The sequence below is a fragment of the Schistocerca nitens genome, chromosome 2 (genome assembly GCF_023898315.1).
Source record: "Schistocerca nitens isolate TAMUIC-IGC-003100 chromosome 2, iqSchNite1.1, whole genome shotgun sequence".
Taxonomy (NCBI): domain Eukaryota; kingdom Metazoa; phylum Arthropoda; class Insecta; order Orthoptera; family Acrididae; genus Schistocerca; species Schistocerca nitens.
In genome coordinates, this window is record NC_064615.1 from 7,843,214 (window position 1) to 7,868,079 (window position 24,866).

Sequence of the window (24,866 nt, forward strand, 5' to 3'; positions counted from 1 at the left end):
TAGAGATGGCCAGCAGCCATCTGTTGTGACTGTGCAGGTGCACAATCACCATTGAAGAGTCTTGCGGATAATATAGCAAGTCCATAACCACCACTTGTTCACTCACAAAGTTTTTGGAATTGTCCTCAGAACCAGCAATGCCGTTATCCAGTCCCTTGCTGAATTATTAACACACGTGCAAACACTAACAGTCCCTACTTCTCACATATTGTCCATATACTATGACCAACAGAAACGTGTGCAGTGAAATGTAACTTACAAGTTACTTAATTTGATGAACTGGTGTCAATTACAATTTTATAACAAAGGTATAAAATATATCAATAAAGAACATAACAGGATAGATAACATTTGTAGTTACACAGGCTTTACAAAAGAATGGAAATAAACATATACATCAGTGTTACAGGAATGATGACATAAGTTCATACATAAAAGATCAGAATAACTTTTGAAACATCAACTTCACACATGAGCATTAAACCAAAACAGAATAAATAATGTCTAAACGTCTTTACGAAGTAAATAACATATTATTAATGCAAATTATATTTGAGGATAACAGTAGTCCTCATCATAGTGAATGTAGCTTAGTATTAGAAAAGAAAAAATTCTATGAAACAGTACACAGAGACAGGAAGAAAACAAATACACAAGGGTACACAAACACATAGTGGGATAACACAAAGGAAAGGACATGGTTCGTTTTCAGTGTAACATTTGGTACTGCAGTCCAACCCAAAACTTCATTCTATAGATCATCCCTCTTATTTCAACATTTGTTCCAGCCAAAAAAAATGCTATCCAAGCATGCTTTCTGTATTCTGTTCACATTCTCTTTCAAAAATAGTTTATCTCCACTGTACACTACTTTTTTTGGCCAAACCATTTTCTTATAGCTTCTCAATGCATTTCTTACAATTCATCACAACTCATTCTCTTATATAGCCTACCCCATCTTCAGCTAACTTAAATCTACTGAGCTCAGATGCTAAACTAAGGGACGAGGCAATGCAGCAGCACAAAACAATTAACACAAACATCAAAGACAAAATATTCAAATTGGCAAAGCAAGCAGCAATATTACAACTAATATAAGGCAATGAGCAGCAAACAAGAAAAATAAATCAGTAGTAAATCTGGCTTAACAGAGTAATGCAAAGTGAAATTTAGTAGCACTATGCCTGGCAAACAGCAGCAGCAAATGCAATAACTTATATCTAAACATGACATAGCTCAAGCAGAAAAAATAGTACACTAAAGACAACAATGCAGATAAGGGAAATGTCTATTCAAATCTTAATGTCTATGTAATTAACTTATTCTACAAAAAAATATTACCAAGTACTTGAAAAGAAAATTATGTATGCAGTTACTGTTATTAGTCCCTTCTTATTGTTCTTTCCTTTCCAAGTGCTCCTTTTTCGAAGAATGTGGATCATAAAATAATTATTTAATAGATCTGTTGACAGAAAGTGTTCACATTAGCAAATGCATTTAATTTTATTTTATAAAACCAATGCTGCAACACAGCTGGAAACCAGATATCAAATGAAATAAGCAACTGTGTACAAAGTGAAGCATAAAAATATCATCCAATAGTCATGTAGCATTTCATAAGTTAGTAGAAATTCTCTCAACTCTCATAGAAAGACGCTTGTCATAATCAGGTGTGCAGATGTAAGTATCTTTCCAAGTAATGAGCATGTCGTATTTCTCTTTCTAGAAAGGAATGTCAATAGCGAGGTTAGTGGCCTCTCCTTTTTTTTGTTGTGCCTCTGAAAGGCACACACTAATGGCTTTTTTCCAGGCGACTGTCGCGCAGTTGGGTGCCCATGACGCATTACGTGCAGGTGGTCACTTTACTTTCTTACCGAAATATTTACGACAGCAGTTTCCACTACAGTGGCAGTCTCATATAAAAAAATTCACAGGCTGAGAATTTGCATTACAAATGTGTAGAAACAAAATCCTATGAATATAACAGTGTTCAAAAAGTTTTCGTCGGCATTGTGATACATTCGCGCATTTACACACATTTCATGGTACGATTCTTGGTTTTCAACATCCTTTTCATAAATCAGAGTCCCTAACCACTACTCGTTATTCCTTACCTTATTCGTCGACACTTCTTCAATATTTCATCATAATAAATACGTAGCATAATCAAATTCCTCATATACAGTAGCATCATCTTATTGATCATAAACATACCTCAGCAGCATAATACTCATCGTCATCGTAATAATAACATCATAACACCCGAGTCAAACCTTGAAAACGTTGTAGCTTTCTGCAATAATTTCAAAACCTAAAGAAAATTCTCTGCTCATTTAGATAGTGTCATCTACCTCAAACGTACTTTAAAAATTATGATCCCATACCAAATACATCATTCAAAGCTATCATAGTATCACAATGGTTCCGAAAAATATGAAGGTTTCACACAGTACAGACAAAATACAATTTCATAAGTGTGAAGTTATCCAGCTGTGTAATTGCATAAACATCTGTCACTGACATAGTAAAAATAAATGTTTGTCTCTCTCAGTTAAATGATCAGATAGCTGTGTAATTTATGTGTTAGAGAAATATGGTACGGATGTGTAAAGTTGTATAAGCAAATACCATATCAGCTATGGCTCCTTGTGCTTGCCAAACACATGGTACACAAAGTAAGCGTGTACCCCCCTGAGGATTAATGTAATTATACCCTCAGGTGTTACAGATTATTGCAATGGAACGAAATGTATCACGGAAAACTTTCTTTGTAATTCAAAAACCTTTAAAAATAAATGTTTTAAGTATAAAATTAATCACTTACATACACGTAATGTAGCGCTAAACTGTGCGTCTTGTTGCAACATAATCTCTGTGGAAGTGTCGTAGTTATCGTCCTCCGAAAGCTACGTTCTGCAGAAGTCAATGTACTTACCTCATGATAAACAAAAGTGAAATGCTTTGCGTATAGGTATCTTAGTTATTACGCTTATTGTTGTGATGAAGAAAGTACTGTACAGTAACGTATTGTTGTGCCACGAAAAAGGCTGTCTCATTGTTGCTATACCACAAAAGTTACTACTAAAACATGTTTTACTTTCCAGAATAATTCAGAAAAACTGTGCAGATATAAAACAGATACACCACAAAAACAACATTGTAAATTGTCACTCATTAGTAGTGTCGTGATAAAACCGTGTAGTTGTCACATAAACTAACCACTGTGTCATCTGGTATCTCACAGAAAGTACTTTAAATCCAGAATGTATTTTCAAGTAAACCAAAATGTTGCATTAAAATGTCATTAGCAGTACCAGTACATGTTCTAAGTATGTGAGCCTTATGGTCGTTACGTAATCGTGCCACTAATAAGCAAGAATGTACACACACAATAACACTGTGTCGTCTGTTCACTATAACAATACATTCGTAATTACTGTCTAAATATGTTCCCTAGGTTATAGACTGGATAGTTTATTTTAAAAGATAGTTATATGTTAACAGTTTCTAAGTGTGACAAAGAGTACTAGTAACGTGAAGTGAAAAATTTTATAGTAAAGACTAAATAAAAAAAACAGATTATCTCTCAATAAACGGTTTTACTTGTGAAATGTGGTGCAAGCCTTTACTCTTCCTACTATGCAGAGTTTCAGCTTCAACGGAATTATCATGTGGTATATGGTAAATCGGTAAAGAATGCTCAAATTTTTCTCAGGGTTAGCATCTATGTTATTTTTCTCTGAGCCAGCCGGCGCACGAGGCTGCCTGCGGTGCGAGTCATTTTCTCCTATCTCTTTGTTGGCGTGCGTCATTATTGGGATTAGGAGACCTAACTTCTACAAATTCACCTTGACGAGAAGGCCCTGCCCTGTTTGAAGCTTGCCAGTTCTGATGGAATTCAGGTCTGTCGTTTTGTCGGTAGTTTATATAGTTTCTTGTTTGTCAGCCTTGTGGTGGAGAATTTCTCCCGGAATCTTAACTGCGTGGTGGACCATTGCGTCTGAAGTTATTCTGTCTCCCTTGATAATAATTATTTTGGTTCCCATATTGTCTGTTTCTCTGATTGTCTCTGTGATAGTCACTACCACGGAGAGGTGATCTTTCTCTGTAATTATTACTACCGTGCCAACGGTTGTCATACGGTGGTGTCTGTTTTGGTCACGATTTGTGTTGTAAGAATAGCCTTGTCGTGTCCAGTTATTATTTCTTTCATCGCGGAATTGCGACGGATGTGACCTATAATTGTTGTGTTCCTGTTTTCGCGTTCCACGATTGTCAGTGTCAATTTCTAATTCTTGTAAGAGTCCCTGAAAAGCTTCAATGTCGTCTTTGCAACGTCCTGCCAAAATAATATGTCGTAAATGTTCAGGTAATTTTATTAAGCAAATGCGGATGAGTTCTGAGGGGCTGTATGGGTTTGACAGGTACTGATTCTTGTGCAACATGTCTTCAAAATATTTCACAAGACTAGAAAATTCAGATTGTTCGAAATGTTTCATCATTATGATGCTATGTTTCACTCGGTCTTGTGTAGCTTGAGACCAATATGCTGAGAGGAAGGCATGATAAAATTCTCCTTCACTGTGGCAATCGTGAATGACCGATCGCATTCTTACAGCTGGTTCATTCTCTAAATAGCCACACATAAATTCTAATCTGTGCTCTAATGACCAGTTGGGAGGAAAACAATGAGAGAATTGATGGAGCCATGCTTGTGGATGAATGTCGTTGGCAGAATTCTTAAATGTTTTGAATTTACATGTAGTAATGAACAGCTTGTAGTCAAAATCATCATGTCGGCGAGTCGCATGTCGGTCATTGTTACGTCGTTTCGGCGGTTCCATCTCAAAATTCGGTGTACCTTGCCAATTTCTTTCATAATTTCCGAAGTGCCCTGAGTTATTATTTTGTGGCTGTTCCGTATTTCTATGTCCCTCTTCCCGTAGTGGAGCACGAGTGGCTCCTAAAATATGTAATTCCTGTATTACCTGCGTCAATTGATCTTGTACTTCCCGGATTTCTCTTTGGTGTTGCGTATTAATTTGATTCTGATTTTGTTTGAATTTCCTACTTTGTTTGCACTCTTCTGTGTCATTAAAGACTACCGGTTTTGTGTCATTCAGATTATCATCTACCTTCGTAGATAAATTATTTAGCTGATCCGAAAGTTCAACTACTTTCTCTGATAATGAACTAATTTCCTCCATGTGTCTTTCTGAACCAATTTTCAGAGTATCTACTGTGTCCTTTAAGTTTTCCTGAGTTTTTGCAAGTTGCGTAACCGAATCGGTAGATGCAACTGAGTCAATTTTAGCTTGCAAGGTGTCGTGATTTTCATGAACTATAGTTTGCAGTTCCTTTATGGCTGCTTCGTGATTCTGTAATGCATTTTCATGACGCGAAAAAATAGGTTGGAAATGCTCACAAATTTGTGTTTTTACGTCATTACAGACTTTCTGACATTTCGATTCAATGTTATGTAACTCAGTAGTTAAATCTTCACGTGTTTGTTCAAATGTGGTGTCTAACTTTTGAAGATTTTGTTCCATTGTGTCTAACTTTTGTAGCCTTTGTCCCATTTGTTGCATTAACTGTAATAACAATGCACTGGTCTCTGAAACATGTTCCTCAGTGCTTTTCGGCAGTGAAGTTGCACCGGAAACATTCACATTTTGACAAGCGGAAAATGTGTCTTGACTCATTTGAGAAAACGGTGAGGACCCAAAACCTGAATCTGCAGTATTTGCAAAATTGTGTCCTGTCATTCCCGATTTCTGAGGCGGGCTGTTGTCGACCGATCGATCGATAATGCTTCCCTGTTCACTAATTGTTTCACTGTCTACACCATTGTTTGCAGCCCGCTCCATTCCCGATGCACAATTACCAAATTACTACTTTGAACATTAGTTAATTCATTACACGGTGGCGCTAACACACTGCTTTCGTCTTCGCTGTCATTTCTCAATTTACTTTGGAGCCTAGTGTTACGTTTTTCACACGCCATTATTGCCACAATGTTTCACATGACAACACAGAAAAGCACAATTTGAAGAGCAAAATAAGAAAACACATTAACATAGCATTGAAAATAATATCTCGTTATTTGCTAGTGCAGCTGCGAAATACTTGGTGCAGATCTATCTGCATGCCACAACTGTTTTACTGTACAACAATGACAGACTGCAACTACAAAGGAGATTCCATCTACAATTACGCGCTAGCAATAAACCAAAGCTACACTAACTACACAAACTGCAAGAAAAAATCAGAAGATTCCAAAGAGGTATCCTCGGCTAAGGGTCGACATATGAAACGTCCCCTTAGAAAAATTTTACATGACTGTGCTTAAACTGACACACAATATTATTTTTTTAGCGCAACGCAATGTGACTTTCAAAAATCCCTACAAAAGAATGGCCCTGACTAACATTAACCTATACTTTCAAAATCACTTACCTCACAAAAATCTTCGTTACTCAAGCTACTGCAATACAGCGAGCGCCACTACTGCCAGCTAAATAAAAGATTCAAACTACTGAAGGCACTAACTACTGATAGGCATAGTTAGGAAATGAAAGATATTAATAGAGAGCAAACAATGTATTTACCTTAATAGTCATAATATTTATAGCAGTTCATGACATGCAGTGTTACAAATTTCAAAACTCCGCCATTTCTCTCCCCACATCCACCACTGCTGGCAGCTCACCTCCAACTGCGCAACGCTACGCGCTGTTAACAGCCAACTGCCCAACGCTACAATGGCAGACAACAATGCAAACTAGCCACAGACTGCACACAGCACAGCCAGTGATTTTCATACAGAGCGCTACGTGGCGTTACCAATAAAAAAAACTAAACAGCCTACTTACACAGTAAACAACAAGTTACTCACAAAGATAACTGTTTACCTTTATCTTTAACAAGTGTGTCATTCAGATATTTCTGTTTCGCTCGTCGTCGTACATAATTTCTACCATTTTCTATCATACATCATGTTGTTGAGAATCAGCGGAGACAGCAACAGCCATCTGCTTAAAATAATAACGGGATGCGGAGTACTAAACATGTCGTTTTAATTGACTGATGAGGCAACTTGCCCGAAATAACAGCGGGGAAACCAGTTGCGTGAAAGGCAAACCGCCAGAGTGGAGGTCACGAAACGGGCAGCTGGGTTTGATTCCATCCTTCGCGAAGACTCGCTGCTATTAATTAAATTTACTCCCACTTCTGCCGAACAAGAAAATAAGAAGAGGCTGTTGGTCGGAACCACCAACCGGTGCTTCGATTTGAGTGGCTTTAGTTTCTGGTAACATGCATTCACAAAGAAACAGCTGAATAGCGTTTCATGACGTTCGTTCGGGGAACTAACTGATTTATCCGGGAGGCCTATTTCGTACTTTCAGCCAACTCATTAATTGTTATAGTACTGTATTAACATTGTAATAAACTACGTGTGTTTTTGCAAGGAAAATTTAGCAGTCACAAACACGACGTCGCATTGCATCGTGGTTCTTGATGCGGCCATGGACAATTCGCTATACTGACAAAAACAATCAGCAGATTTTTACTTGTAGAGCCTACAATGTTTAGCGAAGAGGCGGATCTCTGAAACATTTCGACATTTTTTTGACCAAACATCAATATGTGTTGCATTTATGTTACCAGAATGACTTTTTGCTCTGTAGCACAGTGTGCGCTTATTTGAAACTTCCTATAGTTGCGTCGGCGTAAGTCGATACCTGACAGTCACATTGGGCTGGGCATTATTAGTGTTTTTAATATATTTAATTTGCACTGAAAAATAAAATATTGTAAACACAGACAGGCGGAATAACGTCCTTCTTCAAATTTATTGCGACTGTGAGGGTCACGCAGACGAAAATGAATAAGGAAATGTTGGATACCGAGATAAGTGTGATATTTAATGGTTGGAATGCAGAGTTGTATCACCGAGGTCAATCAACACACGGAGAGTTTTTATAAGAAATTTACACACATCAAACAAAGTTTTGCATCAGCCCGGTTCCCAGAACTCCTGAAGATAGACGTTGACTGTGGATATTGTACCACAGACACAGTCCCTTTCACTTTTCAGATATGTCACTAAACTATCCCAAAGATGTAAACAACCAAGCATGAGCAACGCCTTTTAGATAGAGGGGGTCCGACCGCCGATCAGTTCCAGTCATTCCACCAGGAAAGAGGTACATGGCTCGTGATCTCTGTAGTTCAACCATACCGTCTTACTACTGCAGTGGATGACCGCTACCTACGGGTTATGGCACGGAGGAAACCTGACAGCAACGCCACCATATTGAATAATGCTTTTCGTGAAGCCACAGGACGTCGTGTTACGTTTCAAACTGTGCGCAATAGGCTGCATGATGCGCAACTTCACTCACGACGTCCATGGCGAGGTCCAGCTTTGCATGAAACTCAAGGTGAGCCAATTACAGGCTGCATTGTGAATGATCAAACACTGCCCATCGAAAACGCTGCAGGAAGATCTTCATTGCCCCTGCAGATTGCGGCCGAGACTTGTCATGCAGCGCGGTACAGATGGGTCCAACAACATGACGAATGGACCGCTCAGGATTGGCATCACGTTCTCTTCACCGATGAGTGCCGCATGTGCCTTCAACCACACAATCGTCGGAGATGTGTTTGGAGGCAACCCGGTCAGGCTGAACGCCTTAGAGACACTGTCAAAGCGAGTGCAGGAAGGTGGAGATTCCCTGCTGTCTTGGGGTGGCATTATGTGGGGCCGACGTACGCCGAAACGGCTGTACGATACGTGAATGCCATCCTCCGACCGACAGTGCAACCATATCGGCAGCATATTGGCGAGGCATTCGCCTTCATTGACGCGACCCCATCGTGCACATCTTGTAAATGATTTCCTTCAGGATAACGACTAGATTGGCCAGACATGGACCCTGTCGAACATGTGTGGGATAGATTGGAAAGGGCTGTTTAAGGACGACGTGACCCACCAACCAGAGATACCTACCCAGAATCGCCGTTTAGGAATGGGACAGTCTGGACCAACAGTGCATTGATGATATTGTGGATAGTATGCCACGATGAATACAGGCACGCATCAATGCAAGAGGACGTGCTACTGGGTATCAGAGGTACTGGTGTGTACAGAAATCTGGACCACTACCTCTCAAGGTCTTGCTGTATGGTGGTACAACATGCAATGTGTGGTTTTCATGAGCAATAAAAAGTGCGAAAACGATGTTTATGTTGATATCTATTCCAGTTTTATGTACAGGTTCCGGAACTCTCGGAATTGAGTGATGCAAAACATTTTTTAATGTATGTATTAACCATCTTCAGCACTACCTGACATTTCTTCTGACACTAAGATTGAAAGTGACATTGTGAAAGGCAAACTACTGAACTGATGTGTTTGACAACTGTAGTGTAGCTTGTAAGACGGATCCTCCTTTTAGAATCGCCGAAATAGCATGCATTGGGATAAGATGGCCATTCGGAAAGTAAGGTCCGATCGATAGCGAAATGGGAACGATAGTCAAAATCCGCTGACACTTTGCACAGATACGTTGCGCAGTGTTTTTACTATGCCCGTCGATCGCCTCACGTCTCTCTTCTCAGTTCTGAGTGCACAGTGAGCATGAAAATAGGACGAGAAAAAAGTGTGGGGGCCTGGTGACAGATATCGGCTGAAGACATTTAGACCAAATAACGTGACTGTCATGCATTTCCTTCTTCGTGACAATTCTCGCCCGCACTCTGCAAAGGAAATGAAGATGCCCCTGCAACGTTTTCGATGGGATGTGTTTGCTTACCAACAATACGGCCCGTAATCGGCTCCCACTGAGTTTCGTTTCTGTTCACATGAACCAGTGGGTATGAAGAATTTTGGCACAGACAGCGAGCTGTAGATCAGCGTAGAGATTTGGCAGAAAGCACACGCGGCTGACTTCTATGACGAGGACACTGGAAAGTTGGTACAACGCTACGACAAATGTCTAAGTCTGAGCGGCGACTATGTAGAGAGGTAGCTGCAAGGTGTAGCTAACTGCTGCAGGTAAGACATTTCTGATTTTCAGTGTGATTTACATTTCGCGACCAATCGGACGTTAATAATCGCACAGCACTCGTAACTGACCGCGGAACAGACTTCAGCATAGATCACTCAACAGAGGAAACGTCAAAGAACCTGATGAGACACCCGCATTGTGCTTAAAAGTTTATCAAACTGAAACTGCTCCTCTTCTACAAGCAGCTCACTGGAGGTCGTCGGAGCATCGAAGGGCTCCAGCCGTCTGGAAACAGGTGCAGGTCCTTCCCATTTTTAAGGACGATCGTCGTGACAGGTACCATAATTATAGGTTGTATCACTGGTATCAGTCTATATCAGAACTGCGGAACATGTTTCATGTTCGCCTATTGTGATCTTTTCGATGAATGAAAATCACCTCTGTAGGAATCAGCATCGATTATGAAAGCATTACACTTTTCAAGACACTCTGTTCGACCATGAGATCCAGAAGGCAGTAAACAGTGGTGCCTAACTTGATGCCGTGTTCCATGACTAGCAGAAGGCATTTGATTCAGTTGAGCATTGTTCATTGATGAGAAACTTACTGAGTCTTCAGCTTTCTGACTTGACTCTGGATTTCCTACTACACTTTATTGTTTTACTTGCCCCTTCTTTTTATTTTATTATCTATATAAATGAACAGACCGAATGTGGCACATGAACTGATATGAATATACCATATAATATTTCAGGATCATATCAAATGTTTTAGTAATAACTAAACACTATGCTGTTTAAGGAGAGAAACTCTGCATAGGATATCGACATAACAAGAATAATAATAATAGCAACTAAAAGTCTACATGCCACCATTAGGCCCCCTGGAGCACAGATGTGTGTTCATCCCCTACTCAGAAGACACAAGTTACTGATATGTTGCTATGCAGCATTGGCAGATCATGAATTTTGTAATTTATAGTTCTGGAGCACTGAAAGACCTAAGTCGAAACAAGGCCCCGGGAGTAGACAACATTCCATTAGAGCTACTGACAGCCTTGGGAGAGCCAGTCCTGACAAAACTCTAACATCGGGTGAGCAAGACGTATGAGACAGGCGAAATACCCTCAGACTTCAGAAAGAATATAAAAATTCCAATCTCAAAGAAAGCAGGTGTTGACAGATGTGAAAATTACCGAACTCTCAGTTTAATAAGTCACAGCTGCAAAACACTAACGCGAATTTTTACAGACGATTGGAAAAAGTTGTAGAAGCCGACATCGGGGAAGATCAGTTTGGATTCCGTAGAAATATTGGAACACGTGAGGCAATACTGACCCTACGACTTACCTTAGAAGAAAGATTAAGGACAGGCAAACTTACGTTTCTGGCATTTGTAGGCTTAGAGAAAGCTTTTGAAAATGTTGACTGGAATACTCTCTTTCAAATTCTAAAGGTGGGTGCGGTAAAACAGAGGGCGCGAAAGGCTATTTACAATTTGTACAGAAACCAGATGGCAGTTATAAGAGTCGAGGGGCAAGAAAGGGAAGCAGTGGTTGGGAAAGGAGTGAGACAGGGTTGTAGCCTCTCCCCGATGTTATTCAATCTGTATATTGAGCAAGCGGTAAAGGAAACAAAAGAAAATTTCGGGGTAGGTATTAAAATTCATGGAGAAGAAGTAAAAACTTTGAGGTTCGCCGATGACATTGTAACTCTGTCAGAGACAGCAAAGGACTTGGAAGAGCAGTTGAACGGAATGGACAGTGTCTTGATAGGAGGATATAAGATCAACATCAACAAAAGCAAAACGAGGATAATGGAATGTAGTCAAATTAAATCGGGTGATGCTGAGGGGATTAAATTAGGAAATGAGACACTTAAAGTAGTAAAGGAGTTTTGCTATTTAGGGAGTAAAATAACTGATGACGGTCGAAGTAGAGAGGATATAAAATGTAGACTGGCAATGGAAAGGAAATCGTTTCTGAAGAAGAGAAATTTGTTAACATCGAGTATAGATTTAAGTGTCAGGAAGTCGTTTCTGAAAGTATTTGTATGGAGTGTAGCCATGTATGGAAGTGAAACATGGACGGTAAATAGTTTGGACAAGAAGAGAATAGAAGCTTTCGAAATGTGGTGCTACAGAAGAATGCTGAAGATTAGATGGGTGGATCACATAACTAATGAGGAGGTACTGAATAGGATTGGGGAGAAGAGGAGTTTGTGGCACAACTTGACCAGAAGAAGGGATCGGTTGGTAGGACATGTTTTGAGGCATCAAGGGATCACAAATTTAGCATTGGAGGGCAGCGGGGTGGGTAAAAATCGTAGAGGGAGACCAAGAGATCAATACACTAAGCAGATTCAGAAGGATGTAGGTTGCAGTAGGTACTGGGAGATGAAGAAGCTTGCACAGGATAGAGTAGCATGGAGAGCTGCATCAAACCAGCCTCAGGACTGAAAACAACAACAACATTGATAAAGCAGTAAAGGAAACAAAAGAAAAATTCGGAGTAGGTATTAAAATCCATAGAGAATAAATAAAATCTTTGAGGTTCGCCGGTGACATTGTAATTGTCAGAGGCAGCAAACGACCTGGAAGAGCAGTTGAACGGAGTTTTGTTATTTGGGGAGCAAAATAACTGATGATGGTCGAAGTAGAGACGATATAAAATGTAGACTGGCAATGGCAAGGAAAGCGTTTCTGAAGAAGACAAATTTGTTAACATCGAGTATAGATTTAAGTGTCAGGAAGTCGTTTCTGAAAGTATTTGTATGGAGTGTAGCCATATATGGAAGTGAAACATGGACGATAAATAGTTTGGAGAAGAAGAGAATAGAAGCTTTCGAAATATGGTGCTACAGAAGAATGCTGAAGATTAGATGGGTAGACCACATAACTAATGAGGAGGTATTGAATAGAATTAGGGAGAAGAGAAATTTGTGGTACAACTTGACTATAAGAAGGGATCGGCCGGTAGGACATGTTCTGAAGCTTCAAGGGATCACTAATTTAGTATTTGAGTGCAGCTTGGAGGGTAAAAATCGTAGAGGGAGACCAAGAGATGAATACACTAAGCAGATTCAGAAGGATGTAGGTTGCAGTACATACTGGGAGATAAAGATGCTTGCACAGGATAGAGTACCATGGAGAGCTGCATCAAAACAGTCTCTGGACTGAACACCACAGCCGGCCGAAGTGGCCGTGTGGTTCTAGGTACTGCAGTCTGGAACCGCGAGACCGCTACGGTCGCAGGTTCGAATCCTGCCTCGGGCATGGATGTGTGTGATGTCCTTCGGTTAGTTAGGTTTAAGTAGTTCTAAGTTCTAGGAACTGATGACCTCAGATAATAAGTCCCATAGTGCTCAGAGCCATTTGAATTTTTCTGGAACTGGTAGGAGCTCCTCCCTGTTTCTGCCCTGTCCCAGCCTTCTTGCCGTTCTCTGTCAACGCATGTCTTCATTCCTTATTCGTTCTAGACAGAACTCAATATATCGTTATTAACTGCGCGAAATAATTTCATGTAAAATTAATTTCGGAAATAGTCCAAGGGAGTGTTATAGGACGGATACTGCTCACGAAACATGTAGATGGCCTGGAGGATACCAAGCAAGCTCGTTAGCAGATGGTGCAGTTTACACAACGCCATCAAATTGTAGCGAATTGTGCGAAAGCTACAGGGGATGGGAACTTGATTACAAGATTGGCTATAAATCACTAGAAATAAATTACTGGAAACAGTAAAATGTCTGGGTGTAGCCGTTCGAAGCGACCTAAAGTGGAACGATCAAATAAAACGAATGGTAGGAAAGGGAGATGCCAGACTGAGATTGTGTGTGTGTGTGTGTGTGTGTGTGTGTGTGTGTGTGTGTGTTTGTGTATGTGTGTTTGCAGTGAGCTGTTGTTCGTGTAGGTTTTGAAATTTATCGTTCGCTTGCTGTTTGCTGTGCGTTAATGGGTATGAGAGCGCTCTTGCAATGTGATTTACATTGAGAGTTCATTCATATTGCTCTATATTTGTGGCGTTATGGCTACGCCGTTTTAACACTGCAATTTCCTGATTCAAGCAACTGATATATTGTTTAATAACCTGTCCTCAATTTTCAGATGATTACGTCTGCATATTCCGTATTCCAACATTGGTGTAGAAACTGGTGTGCTCCTGCTCTTTGCTTAAATTTGCTTTCATGATGTTTGTTATTTCACACTCCATAAGGCGTTGTTTCTAGAGAATATAAATAACGCTAGCTGCTAAATGTGTGTGTATATCACTGACTACCGGATCCTTCTCTTATGTTGTTTAGTGGGTTGCAAAATAGAAAGGGCCACCGAAAAAGTGCAAATATCACACATTTAATAAAGAGCTAATATAAAAAAGTTTTAGTTCAAAGAGCGGCACCATGGATCTAACAAAAGCTGTTGTAATGATATTTTTTTCACAGACAAGAAGATTCCGTCAAGTGGACATCTTTAGATTCCTGAATAACAACACATTAAATATGAGGAAGGTTCCTTAGCGACAGACACTTAACTCGTTTTAGTTGCAGTATTTGCTGCAGATACTTGTATCAATTACGTTACAAATTTTTTATTTGTCTTCGCGTGCAAAAATCAGCAGTTCATTATAGCGCTAATCATACTGTCCGGCCAAAATCGATTCATAAAATTGGTTCAAATGGCTCTGAGCACTATGGGACTTAACATCTGTGGTCATCAGTCCCCTAGAACTTGGAACTACTTAAACCTAACTAACCTAAGGACATCACACACATGCATGCCCGAGGCAGAATTCGAACCTGCGACCGCAGCAGTCGCGCGGCTCCGGACTGAGCGCCTACAACCGCTATACCACCGCGGTCGGCTCCGATTCATAAACTAATCGATATGGTCAGTGCGAGAGCATTACGAAGATGATTGTGTAACGCGGCAGTCACTCGTGCAATGAAAGCAACTAACAATGTTGGGTAATTTTTGAGAGTTCGATGTTTCAGATAAGGAAAGTAAAGTTATTATACCGATTCCATCAAACGTTTCATCATGGACCTTAACTGGCTTAGAGACCGTAAAATTTCCCTTATAATTGACGAATCGTTTTCTACCCTTAAGGTGGCATACATCGTAGACAGAAATTTATGTGCTAGACTTTAACTGCAGTGAGATACTGAGTACGGCAAGCGGTAATTAGGAGGGGCGTCGGTTAGACCAAGGGCCGCGCGAGATCTTTCGGATTGCCGGAGGCCGTTCTGAGATGCAGCACTTCCAGGTAGTGGAGCTGGTACTGAACTCTGGGAACAGATTATGAAATTCTCGCTAAATATTGGTACGAAAGCTATTAAACTAGTTAGTAAGCCTGATGTATTATGCGGCAATGAAAACAGAAAATTAGTTACCTTTTTTTTGTAGAAGAGATATGTTTAAGGTAAATAACAGAGTGAAGCAATGTTGAATTTTAAAGTTAAATAACGTCGAGTGTCCGTTACAAACTTCTGAAAACATGGTGGTAGGTACTATCTAGACAACAAGGTAATTGTCTGAACGGGCGGCCGTGGTGGCCGAGCGGTTCTAGGCGCTTCAGTGCGGAACCGCGCGACTGCTGCGGTCGCAGTTTATACTCCTGCCTCGGGCATGGATGTTTGTGATGTCCCTAGGTTCGTTAGGTTTAAGTAGTTCTAAGTTCTAGGGGACTGATGACCTCAGATGTTAAGTCCCATAGTGCTCAGAGCCATTTGAACGTCTTTTAATTGTCTGAACCTAAAATTGCCTGGACTTTTCTTCTGTTACCACAAGCTCTTGAATCGTTATCTTTTGCTAGAGATTAGAGATTAGTAATATTCTATGCAACAAATGGATCAGAAATTAGATGTTTTCTTGTTGTGATGTTTTCTGTTCCGTTATCTTATATATATAATTGATGAAAGGAGAAAATATAAAAATGCAGTAAATGAAGCAGGCAAAAGGGAATACAAACGTCTCAAAAATGAGATCGACAGAAAGTGCAAAATGGCTACGCAGCGATGGCTAGAGGACAAATGTAAGGATGTAGAGGCTTGTCTCACTAGGGGTAAGATAGATACTGCCTACAGGAAAATTAAAGAGACCTTTGGAGAGAAGAGAACCACTTGTATGAATATCAAGAGCTCAGATGGCAACCCAGTTCTAAGCAAAGAAGGGAAAGCAGAAAGGTGGAAGGAGTATATAGAGGGTTTATACAAGGGCGATGTACTTGAGGACAATATTATGGAAATGGAAGAGGATGTAGATGAAGACGAAATGGGAGATAAGATACTGCGTGAAGAGTTTGACAGAGCACTTAAATACCTGAGTCGAAACAAGGCCCCGAGAGTAGACAACATTCCATTAGAACTACTGATGGCCTTGGGAGAGCCAGTCATGACAAAACTCTACCATCTGGTGAGCAAGATGTATGAGACAGGCGAAATACTCACAGACTTCAAGAAGAATATAATAATTCCAATACCAAAGAAAGCAGGTGTTGACAGATGTGAAAATTACCGAACAATCAGTTTAATAAGCCACAGCTGCAAAATACTAACACGAATTCTTTACAGACGAATGGAAAAACTGGTAGAAGCGGACCTCGGGGAAGATCAGTTTGGATTCCGTAGAAATGTTGGAACACGTGAGGCAATACTAACCTTACGAGTTATCTTAGAAGAAAGATTAAGAAAAGGCAAACCTACGTTTCTAGCATTTGTAGACTTAGAGAAAGCTTTTGACAACGTTAACTGGAATACTCTCTTTCAAATTCTAAAGGTGGCAGGGGTAAAATACAGGGAGCGAAAGGCTATTTACAATTTGTACAGAAACCAGATAGCAGTTATAAGAGTCGAGGGGCATGAAAGGGAAGCAGTGGTTGGGAAAGGAGTGAGACAGGGTTGTAGCCTCTCCCCGATGTTATTCAATCTGTATATTGAGCAAGCAGTAAAGGAAACAAAAGAAAAATTCGGAGTAGGTATTAAAATTCATGGAGAAGAATTAAAAACTTTGAGGTTCGCCGATGACATTGTAATTCTGTCAGAGACAGCAATGGACTTGGAAGAGCAGTTGAACGGAATGGACAGTGTCTTGAAAGGAGGATATAAGATGAACATCAACAAAAGCAAAACGAGGATAATGGAATGTAGTCAAATTAAATCGGGTGATGCTGAGGGAATTAGATTAGGAAATGAGACACTTAAAGTAGTAAAGGAGTTTTGCTATTTAGGGAGTAAAATAACTGATGATGGTCGAAGCAGAGAGGATATAAAATGTAGACTGGCAATGGCAAGGAAATCGTTTCTGAAGAAGAGAAATTTGTTAACATCAAATATAGATTTAAGTGTCAGGAAGTCGTTTCTGAAAGTATTTGTATGGAGTGTAGCCATGTATAGAAGTGAAACATGGACGATAACCAGTTTGGACAAGAAGAGAATAGAAGCTTTCGAAATGTGGTGCTACAGAAGAATGCTGAAGATAAGGTGGGTAGATCACGTAACTAATGAGGAGGTGTTGAATAGGATTGGGGAGAAGAGAAGTTTGTGGCACAACTTGACTAGAAGAAGGGATCGGTTGGTAGGACATGTTTTGAGGCATCAAGGGATCACAAATTTAGCATTGGAGGGCAGCGTGGAGGGTAAAAATCGTAGAGGGAGACCAAGAGATGAATACACTAAGCAGATTCAGAAGGATGTAGGTTGCAGTAGGTACTGGGAGATGAAGAAGCTTGCACAGGATAGAGTAGCATGGAGAGCTGCATCAAACCAGTCTCAGGACTGAAGACCACAACAACAACAACATCTTAAATAGGCTATAATATGAGCGATCAGAGCAGTTATGGCATTTCACTTTTCAATAGTAGCAAGGTCAGTGACCCTATAAAACTCTTACCAATGCCCAGTTACATTGAAACAAATGACAGCTACCTCTTAATGAAAAAGATGTAAAGTTTATATGAAACGGAGACAAGTTAGTTAGTGAGTAGCTACTAGACTCAGTCATACCTTAAAGATCCATGAATACCAACGTGCAAAGAAATGAAGTGTAACGATGACATTAGATTAGTTCTTGATAAATAAAATGGAGGTTCCTATTTATTGGGAAGACGTTGGGGAAACACAATTTGTATACGACAGAGGTCGCTAGCGAAACCTCTGTACGACCTATACTGGAATATTGCTCAAATTTGTTGGATGTACACTGAAGCGCCAAAGAAACTGGTATACGCATGCGCATTCAAATACAGAGATTTGTAAACAGGCACAATGAGGCGCTGCGGTCGGCAACGCCTATGTAGGAAAAGTGTCTGGCGTAGTTGTGAGATCGGTTACTGCTGCTACAATGGCAAGTCATCAAGGTTTAAGTGAGTATTAACGTCGGCCCACGAGCGACGGGATACAGCATCTCCAAGGTAGCGCTTAAGTAAGGATTTTCCCGTACGACCATTTCAAGAGTGTACTGTGAATGTCAGGAATTTGGTAAAACATCAACTCCCCGACATCGCTGCGGCCGGAAGAAGATCCTACAAGAAAGGGACCAACGACGACAGGAGAGAATTGTTCAAGGTGACAGAAGTGCAGCCCTTCCGCAAACTGCTGCAGGTTTCAGTGCTGGGCCATCAACAAGTGGCAGCGTGCGAACCATTCAACGAAACATCACCGATATGGGCTTTCGGAGATGAAGGCCAACTCGTTTACGCTTGATGACTGCACTACACAAAGCTCTATGCCTCGCCAGGGCCTGTCAACACCAACATTGGACTGTTGATTATTGGAAACATGTCGCCTGGTCTTGCTTCAAATTGTATCGAGCGGATGGACGTGTACAGGTACTGAGATAACCTCATGAATCTATGGACAGCAGCAGGAGACTTTTGAAGCTGGTGGACGCTCTGTAATGGTGTAGGGTGTGTACTGTTGGAGTGATATTGGACCCCTGCTAAGTCTAGATACGACTCTGACAGGTGACACGTACGTATGCATCCTGTCTGATCACCTGCATCCATTCACGTCCATTGTGCATTCCGACGGACTTGGCCAATTCCAGCAGGACAATCCGACATCCCACACTTCCGGAATTGAAATGGAGTGGCTCCAGGAACACTCTTCTCAGTTTGAACATTTCTGCTGACCACAAAACTCTCCGGGCAAGAACATAAATGGCTCTGAGCACTATGGGACTTAACGTCTGTGGTCATCAGTCCCCTAGAACTTAGAACTACTTAAACCTAACTAACCTAAGGGCATCACACACATCCATGCCCGAGGCAGGATTCGAACCTGCGACCGTAGCGGTCTCGCGGTTCCAGACTGAAGCGCCTATAACCGCTCGGCCACACTGGCCGGCGACAAGAACATAATTGAGCATATTCGGGACACCTTGCAACGTGCTGTTTAGAAGGTATCTCCACCCCCTTGCACTCTTGCGGATTTGTTTACAGCCCTGCAAGATTCATGGTGTCAGTTCCCTACAGCACTAATTTTGACATTAATCGAGTCTACGCCACGTCGTGATGCGGCACTTCTGCGTGCTCGCCGGGGCCCTACACGATATTAGGCAAGTGTTCGGGTTTCTTTGGCTCTTCAGTGTATTTCAAGCCCAAGTAACACAGGGCGTCGAGAAGGGTAATCCGAACTTTTCTCGGCTTCTTTGACTCATTGGAGAGAGTAGCAGAAATGCTGGGAAGTGTTAACTGGCAATAACTCGAAGAGAGATACAAACTTCCAACAATTAACTTTCAGAGCAATTCTCTACATATTGATCCCATAGAGACAGCATAGTGTAACGCCCCAAGGACAGAAAACCGCAATTAACAAACTTTGTGGAAACTTAAAAGTAGGGAAGTGAGCCATCTTGACAGTGACGGCAACTATTGACGATAAAATCTCCACTGGTAATATTTTGATTAACACCTACATTATTCAAATACTGAGAATAGCATACAAAAAGAGGAGATAAAAGGAAAGGATTATCATAGATTCCTTATCAAACATCTATAGAATAAATTCAAAATAATATGGACGAAGCTTAAATCCCAGAAAGTAATTCAGTCAAAGATAACATTTACCACGGAGGAGAATTGTAGCCGCACCGAAAAGGAAATTCAATGCGACTACAATGCAACTCGGATATGGAAATTTTCTGTTAGTTAGTTGCTCTTGAGTCGCTCTAGAATACTTTTGGCGATAGTTGTCTGGACGCAAACGCTATAACATTGTTTCAGTTTTGAAAGTTTGGTAATTCGTGAGGTAGAGACAAGTATTGCTCAGTAATTCGCCTGATGAAAGTTAATCTTCGAGTGTTAGATTTCAATTTATTAATATTGGTTTATCGGAGTTAGCCTTCGTACTAATGAACAGTTACAAACCCTGAGAGCAATGGATCAACGACAGAAAAACAATTCGTAGTCTTGAGTAGGACACAATAAAACGAAGACACGAAGAAAGACAAGTATGTCGTCACCGTCACGATTACTGAACAGAAGTTAATCTTGAATGACATATAGCTGTGCATGTGTTGTAGGGACAAACAGTTAATTACAGAAAGCACAATAAAATCTGACTCAAAAGGTATATCTTACGTGTCGCCTAACTCTTCAAACATCTTAAGTGACTGAGTACATGAATAATGGACAGTGAAGAGTGATTAGTTTAAACCAGTATTACGGCATATTACAAAATTAGTAAAACATTTACTCCAACATAAGTTATCTCTGGAGTCACGTCGGATCGTTGTTAATAACTGGACGTAGCAACGGCATAGCAACGCAATAGTAGACAGCAAATTTTCATCATCGTTATATATTATGTGAAAAACGACCGCAATGATGAAATCAAGAATCAAGATTTCATTTCATCACGGAACTAACCGGGCATAAAAATAAACGATTGCAGTTTACCAGTTCGCACAAACTGAGAAGACTTTTGCGTACAGATGACAGAATGTTTCTAAACCACGCGTGGAGTTGTGTTGTTACGAGAGTTGCAGGTGGTGTTCCACGTCTCACCGACGGGGACGAACATCGATACGAGGCGCGTCTCGTCCCGGCGAGTGGAGAAGGAGGGAAGGGACGTCACAGTAAGTAAAAGCATGCACAGGGGCATATCCGTACAAGCTACTATTCCCACCATACTCCATCCATGACTGGAACAAGAACAAAAATGAAACGTACCCTCTACCACACACATTATACTTATTCGCACAGTACATGTGTGGTGTACTAGCATCTGTGCGAAAATCAAAATCAAAGTACTTTGAACATTCAATAAATTATACCGGGTTAAGTGTTAAATGGCACATTACTTCCCGCTAGAGCTTCCGTTTTGAAAATTCCAAATTAGACTTGTTACATGTTTTGATAGACCACTCTTCAGTGCTTCTCTGTTTTTGTAAGTTTAATTTGGGGGCAGATACGTTATGTAATACAGAACAAACTCACTCTTAAGCACACTATAAAAGGATGTCTATATCACATACGATCCTGCAAATCTGCTTTACACTCCTAACCCCCTCAAGACGATTGTAGTGTGTTTTTCACATTAAGCAGTTAGCTACACTGTTCAGCTTTAAAATACAAAAGTTTATAAATATTTCAACATGGGAAGTAGAATAAGAGCGTGACTTTCTTCTTTCACTGGACCTCTCCAGTTCATAATGGCAGTGAATGGTCCAGTATAAACAGAAAAATAAATATTACTTGTCTTCACATCCACAGCTACATGACAGTGTTGTATAATATTGACAATTATGAAACTGTAGTCTTTTGCGGTAGCTGGCAAATTCCATGTGGGACTAAGAGAGTGTTGTATTTCAATCATTCAATTCCAGATCTAATCCAAGATCAATTATATGGGTAGAATCGTTTATACTAGAGGGAATGGAAGATAACAGAAGGTAGCGAACATTGCCTATGAACGCCATGTTATTTGTTCTTAGTTTTTGGAACTAACATTCGGCATACAGCATACAACTCTATCGTGTTAGAGCCACAGTGTGAAACTTGGCTATTCAGTGAGGATTATTTTGCTTGAAGAGCGCTCTGTTCTTGACGGAGTATGCAAATTGGCTCAAGGAAGGAAGAATTTAAGTGTGTCAATTTGTATGGAAGCGTGACATGCTTGGAGATCGTGCGCTTTACACTGAATCGCATCTCCATTTCTCCATAGCACTGGTCCAAAGCTTTCCTTCTATGTCGGCTGCCATTTTTCCTGGCTTCTCATTAGGGTTTAGAAACAGAACACTAATTACCGACGTCGAGCATCGTCTCAAGAGGTGACACAGCTAGTGCTTCCACAGTCTAATGGTGATTTCTTTTTAACAAAAATGGTCTAGTGGTAAAACGCACACTTCATGGTAGGGCTTCCACGTTAAACTGCAGGTTTCCATTTTCCGATTAGATAAATGCGGAAGGTTGGGGGCACGCAAGTAGCTGCAGTGGCGTCCAGTTGAGAGACCTGCAACAGGCCTACCGGGTACACCAAACAGAATTCTCTTCTGCTCGTGCTTGTTTGCTCCGGTGAAAACCTGGCTTAAACTATACATTTTTCGAATAATTTCGTATCGACAATTCAATTTTTGGACATGTAATTCTGATAAAACTGGCTAGCAGAGGAAATAAAATCATGACAGTGTTTGATGCCACAGACGACTTCCGTCAACGAGGACCTGTAATTTCTTGAAGTGAATTGTGTCTTCCAGTACTATATTTTACAACAATTCCTGTAGGCTATCCATTACAATAATATCTGAATGTTGTACTTTTGACTGTCAGTGAAGCAGTTCTTTGTTTATTCGGTGCAGTGGTCACAAAAATGTGAAGCGTCTATTGAATGACAAAAAAAAAAAAAAATGGCTCTGAGCACTATGGGACTCAACTGCTGTGGTCATAAGTCCCCTAGAACTTAGAACTACTTAAACCTAACTAACCTAAGGACAGCACACAACACCCAGCCATCACGAGGCAGAGAAAATCCCTGACCCCGCCGGGAATCGAACCCGGGAACCCGGGCGTGGGAAGCGAGAACGCTACCGCACGACCACGAGATGCGGGCTCCTGAATTCTATCCAATATTTTATTTTTAAAACTTCATTAAAGTGTACTCACCGTTGTTCATTTACAAACTGAGTGGACCTAACATGGGTCGCACTGACGTATCACTTTTTACTTGCTGCACGAGGTAACGAAAAATCACTGTGAAATCACTCAAAATCACAAATTGAAGGGTTCCAGTTGTTTCAGTTTGTGATCCTAATATTCCAGGTACCAATTTCTGCAACAATAAAGCATAAAACTCGCCTGTGATTCAGCGCAGTATAAGATCAATTCTATTGTCGCCTTACTACAACAGGTAGGGGATTGTTGCTGGCCGGCCGCGGTGGTCTCGCGGTTCTAGGCGCTGCAGTCCGGAACCGCGCGACTGCTACGGTCGCAGGTTCGAATCCTGCCTCGGGCATGGATGTGTGTGATGTCCTTAGGTTAGTTAGGTTTAACTAGTTCTAAGTTCTAGGGGACTGATGACCACAGATGTTAAGTCCCATAGTGCTCAGAGCCATTTGAACCATTTTTTTTAATGTTGCTGCCGATGGGCCACTTGAAGAAGATGTTTAATAACATCTTCGGATTCTTTAATAATTATTTTATTTTGACTGTAACTAGAACATTATATTTTAAATTTCATCATAGCAGACACTGAAGGCATAAATATTCACTGTTTATGAAATATTTGAGAAATAGAAACACATGTCATCGGCCCAATCAAAGGGACTGATGTCCTTCATTGGGCCAGACGGTTTCCGTGATTAGGCTGTAGCTGTTAAACACTACACATATCTAAATAAGTGCCAGTATCTTTTGTATTTTGATTTTTACTAGCATATGAAACCGAGTAACATGTATTCGAAACCAAGGAGGCCAAAAGTAGAAATGTCGCCTGCGAAGGTAAAAAAAAGGAAAAAAAATTGTATTATCAATACACGAACTACTAGAAAACATATAATGAAAACCATTACTACAATTTTTTTCCTAGTGAACTATTTAGGTACAAGACCGGACAAAATTCTAGGTGGCTCATTCAAGGCAACTCCCACTGCATCGTTTAACAACACAGTCTCCGTGCACAGTACCTAACTTCATACTGTGAATGAGGCAAAATGATTTAAACTGCTCGTACTTGCCAATGACGTTTGCACAAATTGAATCACTATTACCATATCACTAATACTAATGAATGGCAAGGACATTTTTTGACTGTTATTTTGTATCTTCGTGGTACAACTCACGACTAAAAATGGCGAGTCTTTGGTAGCACAGGGTACACTTACTGACCGCTAGCATGAGCGTACTTCGATATCCACAGAAAAATCGAGCCAGCCCATCGATGGAGACGGTCCATCGATAGGAACCTTACCCTAAACCATGTTAAGGATGGCTCTCGACATTTCTGCCATCACACCTTCACGTAAATTCGCGTGAACAATGGTAAGGCAAACGACCTTTCTTACTCGCTTAATACCTGATTAGCAACAACTTGCGAAGCTATTGTCGTTCAGGAAGATATTTAGGATATTTACCTGAGTCGTAGTCATCCAAATAATACTCGGATTTGTACAAACTGTCCTTGAAGCGTTTCCCTAGCACGAACACCGCACACGTTACTACTATTGGCAGCTTGCCAAATTTGCTGTTAGTAGAGACAGAGCTGCCATTTCTTGGCTTATCAGTTAATATGAACAAAGCACATAATGTCCTATGTTTTACATGCAATAACTATGTTTCTCATCGACTGTCATCTACCCCTGCTTACGATCGAGGTCTTCAGTTCACTCAAGATTGCCGAAGGAATAAAAAAGGAAATTGGTGGC